Consider the following 10372-nt stretch of genomic DNA (forward strand, 5'->3'; position numbering starts at 1 on the left):
TACATTGTTCTATGTCAGTATTATTTATATAGCAGCAAATCACAACAGCAGTTATCTTAGGGCACTTTTAATATAGCACTGGTCTATATGGTTTATCAAAGTGGTGCTGCTGTACCTAGCTGTCCAAGATGGCAGACCGGCTCAATCAATTATATTGTGACTGGGTCCACCCACTTCCAAGCGAGCAGGTGAAAATTTTGTAGCAGGAGACGGGTGACTGGAGTAGTGCACTCGGAAACAATCACATGCTCCTCCACATTCTGCACATGCTCAGTGCATTGTTTCCCCCTAACAGACTACAATATTGCTTGTACGAGCAAAAATAAGATTCATGAGCGGCTGTTTGAGTTGCACGTGCGACTCCTTTACATCCATACATTGTTATCATTTGCACTTGCAGATTTTGCCAGAGATATGCCATCATACTTAATCCAAATCCTGAAGGTCCTGAGTGAAAACTATTGATTGATCAGATGAAATGATTAATCTGATGTGAATGACAGTTGAAATGGAGAATGTGACTCCTGATCCTCTAGAGAGAAGATGTCTCACTCTGTTGGAGTTGTTGTAACTACAGAAACACTATTTGTGTTAGAGTGGAGCTTCTTCCCTCATAGATGATCTTTGACACAAACTGACAGATGAGTTTAATTTTGTCATCGTTATTCACAGAATTAAATAGACAATGCACTCTAAAATGTGTTTTTTGAGCTGTAATCTAAATTATAACTGTACTGTGATGAAACACATCAATGCTGCTGTTATATACATATATTAATATTGACATTGACACCAAATGTATAAAAACCAGCATTTCATGGGTTAAAAATGGCTCAACTGCTGTTGTCATCTGCTGTTTAAAATCAGCCCTGAAAAGGCAGGAACAATGCTGACGTAGAGTCGACCGTTTGGGAGTTCTCTGCATCATGAAATTAATAGAAATGGTAGAATGATGACCAAGCCCCCAGGAACGGCGCCGGGCTGTGAAGCCAATTTGACATGGTAGCCAAACTGTGTAATTACATATACGATCATATACATACAATATTGGGCCCTAAAAGACTTTTTCCCATAAACTTACATTGTGAAAGAGACGTCTGTAAATCAATGGATAATTCTGAGCCTCACAACTCCCACGAAATTACTCGTCTCACTATCAGAATTTGATCCATTCGGTTTGATCACATTTCAAAATTCTAGAGGAGCCGCATGACTGACTTGTTTTAGTAGCCGGCTCGGCTGGCGAAAGTCACTAATGCACTTGCTCTATGGGCCTAACAGAGGCGGAAGTGATGCTGAAGAAGTTGAACTTTTTTGGCTTCATGTGCCACTGAGCAACTTTCATAGGAATGAACAAGTCCCCGCCTCCGACGCCGTATCCAGTTCTCTTTATACATCCATGATGATAATGCCCTCCTCTCCCCGCCACCACTCTTGAATGTGTGTCTAAACACTGTTATATCTTTAAAGAGAAGTTTTTTGTCATTATTGTGTTTTACATATTGTGAAAAGTGGCTGATTGAGGAAGTCAGAGCTCGAATTCAAACCTTCTTTGTTCACCTAGAATGTTGAAATCCCTCAGATATTAACATTCTAGGTGAACTCTTTTATTAGACTACCTTGTTTGGTTGTTAGTCTTGGTTCCCGGGTGATGCCCTGTAATTGTTAAATCATATTAATAATTTTTTTTTTTTTCAATTATTTAATTATTGCTAATAACCAGCTGTGCTCTTCACAAATCTGACAGTTGATGTCCCCATGTGAGGCTCTCTAATGGTTGGTGCCCTGCATTATTAGTCAATATTAATAATTTCTTGATTTTATTATTTATTTATTTAATTAATTCATAAGTATCTCTGATAATTATGAATTATTACTAATGACCAAATGCACTCCTACCAGATCCAACATATTGGTGTCCCGTGTGAGGCTATCATAATATCAGCCTTTTTGTCCCCCCTTGTGAGGTCCTTTAATAGTTGGTGCCCGAATTGTTAATGAATATTAATAATATTTTGATGATTATTACTAATAACCAAACACACTCCTACCAGTGTTCTCTTTGTACATCTATGATGATAATGCCCTCCTCTCCCCATCCCCACTCTTGAGTGTGAGTCTGCGCAGCCCATCCACTAGCATTGCCAGATAGACGATAATTTTGCCTTCTTTGCGATTAAGAATGCCAAAAATCCCATAATGTATAATAATTTGGTCATTTTGTGACACTTAGTTGACAGTATTAGAAGTTATAATCAGACTCATTTTAATTTATTTCCCAACATGATCAGGATAATAAATTATGGATCCTACATCTGTGTTTACACATCTCTTCTCATGTGACATCCTTCCAGCCAATCACGCTTGTTGTGATGAAGCTTGATTGGTTGGCTCGCTCATTCAAAGACAATCTGCACCAGAAATAGCTTACTGCTGAACAGACTGATGGAGTTATGGACACAAAATTTTACAACAGATGCAAGCATGTTATTTATTTAATTTGCATGTAGATGCTGAACCGGCTACAGCTCGTGTTGTTACAGTTTACTATTAAAGCCTTTAGTTTAACAGCTGTTGTTTTCAGTGTCGGGACATTTTTATTTGAGTGAGTCCTGAAAGACCCACTTCCATGCTTGATGTAGTTAAAGTATTGCAATAAAAGTACATAAGTATTATGAGCTTGATGTAGTTAAAGTATTGCAGTAAAAGTAGTGGTTTGGTCCCTCTGACTGATGTATTATTATATATGACATCATTAGATTATTAATAGTGAAGCATCAGTGTTAGAGCAGCATGTTACTGTTGTAGCTGCTGGAGGTGGAGCTAGTTTACACTACTTTATATACAGTTAGCTAGTTTAGTCCAGTGGTTCCCAACCTAGGGGTCGGGCCCCTCCAAAGGGTCAGCAGATAAATCTGAGAGGTCGTGAGATGATTAAAAAAAAATTAATTTGATTCATTTTTCAGAACTTTTTTTAAGTAAAGTAAATGTCCTGTATAGAAGAGATTTTCCTCTTTGGGCCTTAAATATTTAAAATGTTGTGAGAAGTTTAGAGAGGAAATGTCTCTTTGGTGGAAATGCTAACACCACAGAAACATCTGGAACATGACAAGGACACACAACTACACTGATTTTATACAAGAGAAACAACTACACACTGATTTATCATCATATTTTGGAACCTCTGGTTTAATCTTAAAAATGTGAGATTTATAAGTTTATGTTATTTTATGTAAAACTGATCTGAAAAGTAAGTACAGCTGTCAAATAAATATAATGTATCAGAAGTATCAAGAAGCAAAAACAGAAATTTAAGTAAAGTTCAAGTCTCCAAATTGTATTTAAAGGACAGGTTGATGTTTTAACAAGTCTGTCTTAATTGAACACTGATGTCTCCACATGTTCCTGCTCTCCACACTGACCCTGAAGATATTCTCTCTGAACAACACCACACTGTAACATCTAAAGCTGAAGATAATATGAAGCTTAAGACAAGACAAAACATTGAATGTACCTGTACGCTGGAGAAGAAGAGTAACACCAACAACAATAACAAGAGCAAGTATGTAGTACTTGATTTCTTCAGTCTTGGAGTTCATCTTCCACTGATCTTGTCCGTCAGACTCAGACTTGCTCCCTTCTTGGTTTTCTTGTATATTGTTCAGTCTGTGTTTATCTGCTGTGGTGTGAAAGAAACAAGCGATTAGTAAAATGTGTTCCACAGATTTTCTTTGAGAGATCCTGAAAGCAGCGAGTTGTGGCTCACAGCTGGCCAATTGGACATAAATACAACGTTTGCAGTTCAGTAGAAGAGAAGCTGTGAGAACATCAAAAACCAGCTGATGAGGACGTCAGTGTGTGAATAAATACATGAATGTGCTTCAGTCTGTAACATGTGAATCTACACACGACTACCAGAATGTTTCCCTCCACAAGAAGATCTGGAGAAACAAACAGCTGGAAACTGTGATGTTTGGTGAAGGTGTACAATCCCATGAGATCACTTAAACACTTCAATAAATATATTCATTCATTCTGCTGAAAGTCTCTTACCTCGTCGACCCTTCCTGTTGGATTCTGGACAAAAACATAAAAACAACAAGCAGAACTAGTTTCATTAAATCCTCAAACACGACCATCATAAAATATAAATACTCACAATGTTACAGGTTTTACTTTTACCTCACGTTCATAAATGTGATACGACTCATTTGTTGAGTCCAGATTAACCAGGATGAATGGTTTGATTAAATGTGAATATCATAAAAACTGATCAGGCTGAAAGCTCCTCTGAATTGATCCTTTTCATAACAAAATGTTTCATCTGCATCTGGACTGATTCAGTCCTGCTGACATGAGAATAAATCCTGAAGCATCACATCAGAGTCAGACTCAGGTCCACTGAGGTATTTATCACAGTGCTGCAGCACCACCTGCAGGTGACACTTGGTATGTGCACGTGGCCTCTAAATTCAGCTCACTGAATCATATGGAAGCAAATCTTTGACAGAATCATTTGAATTATATCAGCAACTGACTACCAACATTTCAAGTTTATTCAGTCCTGAATACTAAATGTTGAAATTTAAATACCACTGAATTTGCTGAACTGAAATATTGACTTTGAAAACCATCTTTCTAAATCTACTATATATGTTCTCAATAATCACTGAAAAGGTGTGCAATTTCAAAAACTTTATTTCCAGTATATATTTATTTTAGGGTTCAGATAGAAAATTCTGGTGGTTAATATTCAAAAGTTGTATTCAAGTCCTTCTATTTCAATAAGCTCAATTTAGATTTAAAAATTCAAGTAAAAAAACTCTGGTTTTAACGCATCTAAAAACAGTTTCATTGGCTGTGCTCATAGCCCAGGTAGATAGTAAGATAGATACATAGATAATCAATGTTACGCTGCTGTGCTTCATGTGTAAAATGCGCACAGAGTCTGTTTTAACTTCACTTATCATTTCTGCTGTGGATGATGCTGCAGGTACTTAATAACTTCAAGCAGATCAATGTTAAAGTCTTTTTCATGGTGCCAAATTCTCTCTTTTTGTTATGATCCTTCCACTGTAGCTCAACCTGGAAACACTCAATTAATATTAATTAACATTTGATCCTGACTCGGCGTGTCCGGAGATTTAATTAATGAAGTTATGCTGCTTCCCACTTTTTCTCTCCCTGTTGAGCTGCAGTGGAAGGATCAGAACAAAAAGAAGAATTTGGTACTAAAACGACTGTAACATTGAAAGACATTTGCTTGAGTTTATTACATGATAAACTCAAGCCGATGAAACGATAAGTGCGTTTCCAAATTAAGAGAGTGTAACTTCATTGATCATCTATCTATCTCTCTATCTATCTCTCTATCTATCTATCAAGGCTATGAGCATCACCATTGACAATGTTTTGAGATGCAGCAGGGGGAGATAATATAGATATAACAATAAAAGCGAAAAACAAATTGGTTTCTGGTTTTGGTATAATTTCTCTCTATATATAATAATGGTGCTTTGTATATTTGGTTATCCTGTTATCAAACGAGTTTAACACAGCTTTGGACAGAGAAGAAACAGACCCACAGCCTGTATCAACTAGAACAACTTCAAAGCACAAAGAAGTCAACATTTCAAGGTGTTTCCTGAGTTGTTTGGTGGTTCTTAAGCTGTTATATTCATTATTGGCTAATAACAGATCATAATCAGCATATTGACCAAAACACAGAAGTCTGTCTTTTAAGCAAAAGGGACATGAGATGTTTTTAGTCAGATGACGTTTTTAATTCAACATGTTTGAAACTTACGAATGATGATATGTACAACAGTAACATGTTATGCCTATCATTTCACATTTTACATTTATTTTCAAACAATAATTGGGATTCAGGGGGGTGAGAGTGAGAAAACATTCTCTATGTAACAACTTTGTTGCAGTTTTGTGACTTGTAGCCCATTTTCCTTTTTAAATTCATTTCCGACCTTTGTGATGAAGTGATATTTTTGACCATGTTGTGCATGTTTATATATCCTGCATGAAACAACACAGTAAGAATGACTGTGGTGAAGTATCTAAGATGAGCTTTTTGTAGTCCATCTTCAGAACATTGTAGTTTCACCACAGCAGACCCACGTCAATAACATCCACTGTCACATGATTATGTAGCCCAGTGTAGGTGGAGTTGGATTCTCTCAGCACCACAGTTGTCTTTTCCTAAGTCCTTATGAATTCTCCTCTTTCCTTGACCTCATGATGTTTTCCATTGAAGTCAAGGAAAAGTGGTTAGGAAAATGGGAGGTACTTTTCCACCGCCTTTGAACTTTTGAATATTAAGCGCAAGAATTTTCTGTCTAAACTTCAGAACCCTAAAATAAGTATATACTGGAAATTTTTGATATTGCACAATTTGATAGTGACTATTACGTGAAATTCAGACCACATGAATTCAGAAAGATGGTTTTAAGTCAAATGTTTCAGTGCAGTAAATTCAGTGATATTTAAATTTCAACATTTAGTATTCAGTAGTGATTAAATTTAGTAAATGTTGGTATTCATATAATTCAAATTATATTTGCTTCCATAGAATCGCACCTGCATGAATTCCACTCACAGTTAATCAATATGAAGAAAAACACATGAACAAGTCTTCAGCTCAGTGAAATATGAGATAAATGAATCAGATGATATGTGACACACACTTTGTCTCCTGTGTACAGATTTATACACTCTGAACATCACTGGGTTAAAGTTGAATCCAGTTTGGATCAATACAGCAGCAACAACATCAGGTTAACTTTATCAATCTGTTACTGTGAGCCAGTGTTACACACAACAAGCTTTAACTAAAAACTGTCACAGATTGATTGTTTCTACAAAACGATTCAAAAGAGACACAAGTTATTAACAATCAATAACAAACTGTGACATGTCAGTTTAAACAGAGTAGATTATAACAAGCTTTAGTTTGTGTAAATAATAAAAAATAACAGTAAAACTGGCTCAGAACAACATTAACTCAGTATTGTATCGACTCAGACTGGGTCAAACTCTAACAGTGATGTTTGAACGCTACTCTGTCAGAGAGACTTCCAACATGGCTCAGTGTGTTTCTAGGACCTCTCACCCCTCCATCAGTCCTTCCTTTTACTGCCAGCAGGTCGATGCTACAAAGTCCCAGAAAAACATCTACAAACATCTTTTATTCCCTCTGCGATCATCACACTGAACAAACTAAAACAGACACTGTTCTCTGTCCTGTTTAACTCTGCTCTTGTCAGTTGTAGTTTTAACTGTTTTGTTTTTATCTCTTATCTTTAGTGTGATAAAAGATTCACAGTATGTCCATATGATCAATAAAAAGAAACAGTTTCCTGTTAATGACGAAACAAACGTTTGAATAATCTCAAAACTAAAATCCTAAAAGTTAAAGAAGCTGTAAAACAGCTCGTCATGTGACTTCATTAACATAAAACCTTCATTAACCACAGAAAGCATGTAGTGCTAACATGCTAACATGCTAACATCATACAGCACATGAAATAAATAAACTGAGGAGAGAAATCTTTACCTGCAGCTTTCTGTCACTCTGCTGGTCTTCTTCTTCTGCAGCAGCAAAGTGGAGACAAACACGAGTCGTATAAACGTTCCTCCTGCTTTAAGTTTCAGAAAACACTGCGTCCTTGTATGAGACCACAGACTGCAATAAATATGAATGAGACACGGAGACGTTACTGGTAACACGGACCAACAAACCACCAGCAGCTCCTGCTATGAACCCTCCGTGCTGAAGCCAGCAGGCAGGCTGGAGCCGCTTGAATAGACGAATGAATCATAGTTCAGAGGATCATATTTGACATGAAGATGTGCGGCATCAAATAATAATGTCAGACAAAATACAACAAAGCAAGTAGCTAGAAAAACTCTTCAGTGGAGCTAAAGTGTATTAAATTGACATTAGTGTTGTTTTAACCGTCCAGTTTATCTGCTGCTGCTTTACATTACAGTGATGTTAATGTAGCTGATAGTTTGGATAACTTGACTACTGATGTATTCACACTGTGTGTCGTTTGTCCACAAGTACTGTAATTAACACCATACAAGTTAAAGTTCTGCTTCAACAACAACTCTGACATGTTTCTTAAGCTGTTAAAAGGTTGTTGACCTCAGTTACTGTTGTAAACACTAAAACACTAAAACTGACAGATAGTTGCAGTTATTAGGAAACAAAATGCTGATTCATCATTAACCTGACTGATTCATGAGAATGTTCTGTAATCCAGGTCAAGATAAACTATATTATCCCAGACAGGGAAGTTCAGGTGGTCAAGGTGCAAAGAACAGTCATAAAAACAGATATGAATACAAATGTACAATATGCAGTCCCCCCCTCCATCCCCCTCACACATGTACTCTCACTCTCTCTCTCTCACACACACACACACGTTCAAAATTAACAAATCATTTACTGTACACACTAATGTACACCTCCCAAAAGACATTGTTGCAGGACTCCTTAACCATAACTGTGACATTTCTGATTCTACGACTCCATTTTATCCAGTTATCTTCCTTCTCTCCTGCTTCAATTGTGTTTTTATAACTGTGTATTAAAGTAATGAGTAAATACACCTTTAAATTTGATGCTGCAGACTGACTTGGTTGGCAGGATTTCCTCATGTTTCTCACAATACTCTACAAGCAGGGCGATTTAAAGTTACATGACCTGCACAACCCCATCTCTCCTCCACTTTGTTGCCCCCCTGTTGCTCTCTCTCCTCAACCTTGTTGCCCTGCTGAGTACACAGAGTACACAGTTACACTGACAACATGGCTGAGCATTTAGACTATCTTGTCTAAAATATTTAGTTACAGAGTCAAAACACAGATGTATGGAGTGCTGCTTGGGTGTAGAAAGGTGTCCTTCTGGTGATCTCCAGTTTGGGGATGCTACTAGTTTAGAGTTATTGATAAGATCTGAGGCAGTCAAGAGGGTAATAAATTTAAAAAGCCTTTAATATTTATGGTTACTTAGTCAGTTAAAAACATGCCTATGTGTTTCAGCTATTAAGGCCTTCATCAGGGCAAGTATAAAATGGTCGCCTTTAGGCTGCTTCCTATATATGTTGGCAGGTAATCACATGATCAGTATGGACAGGTAGTAGTCACATGATTAATGTAAACAGGTGAAGTCACATGACAGACACAGTTCAGCAGAGGAAACCACATATATCAAAGTATTCACATAATATCAAGGAATATCAAGGCAAAAAAACAGCAATTAACTGACAAAAGAAAATATATATAATCATCCAAATTTTGGGTTTCAGTCCACACAAGCAAGATGGCACATGATACAGAACCCAGATGCCTAAATCAATGACAATTACTGAAAAGGAGAGAAATCAAGTTCTTCATTTAAACCAGGGTATTGCGTAGCTTTCAATGTATATACCGAAAACAAATCTCTTTGTAAAAGCCTTTTTAAACTGTCTCCACCCCTTACTGAGTTTGATATATGGTCTATGCCCCTGTGGTCGGACTCTTTATAATGTAGAGCCATGGGGTGTTGGGGGTTGCCAGTTCTTATAGCATGTTTATGTTCAGCTAATCTTGCCTTCGGTTTGTGCTTTGTTCTCTCAGAATAAAAACAACCACATGGACACTCAAGTCTGTAAACCACATATGACGTATTGCAATTTATGTGTCATACTTACAACCTGATGTTATATCAGTAAAGTAGTTGGTATTGGTCATATTACCACAAGGATTGCAATTTCCACACTTATAGTTACCTGCTCTAATGCCTTACCAAGTTTTTTGATGTACAGCGGGGAGATGACTCTTCACAACTTATCATTAAGGGTTGGGGCTCTTCTGAAGCTGATGGTAGGGGCATCTGAATGAGCTTCTCTAAGAGAACTGTAACTTTTCAATATGTCTTTGTTTCATTTAATGATTTGTTGAATTATATTTTCTTCACTGCTATATTGTGTCACAAAGTAAACTTGATCTGAACACTATTGTTGTTTCTGTTTTTGGACAAGTAACTGTTCTCTAGTGAGACATTTTGCTTTATTGTATTGCTGTATCTATAGCCTTGTCTTTATATCCTCTTTTCTGAAATCTTTGGCTCATGTCTTGAGCATTTCTTTCAAAATCCTCTTTTGAGTCACAGATGCATTTAAGTCTCTGAAACTGACCGAAGGAAATGTTATCTATCAACCAAGGAGGATGGAAACTGTGTGCCCTAAGGATGGTGTTATGGTCAGTTGGTTATCTAAATATGGAAGTATGTAAATCACCATTGTCATCTTTAAGTCTGGGCTAAGCTTCAAATTGCTATTAGTATTATTTAAATTCAATTCAATTCAAT

General features: G+C 36.9%; 1 long non-coding RNA gene across 1 annotated transcript; it reads right to left on the minus strand.

Moving 5' to 3' along the window:
• Positions 1-3179: 3179 nt before the first annotated feature.
• LOC122991932 lies at positions 3180-7741 on the minus strand. The gene is made up of 3 exons (XR_006405941.1): positions 7568-7741; positions 4054-4077; positions 3180-3679 (listed from the first exon to the last, which is right to left on the minus strand). It is a non-coding gene; the product is annotated as an uncharacterized LOC122991932 (long non-coding RNA).
• Between the last annotated feature and the right edge of the window lie 2631 nt (positions 7742-10372).

This window comes from Thunnus albacares, chromosome 11 (assembly GCF_914725855.1).
Source record: "Thunnus albacares chromosome 11, fThuAlb1.1, whole genome shotgun sequence".
Lineage (NCBI taxonomy): Eukaryota > Metazoa > Chordata > Actinopteri > Scombriformes > Scombridae > Thunnus > Thunnus albacares.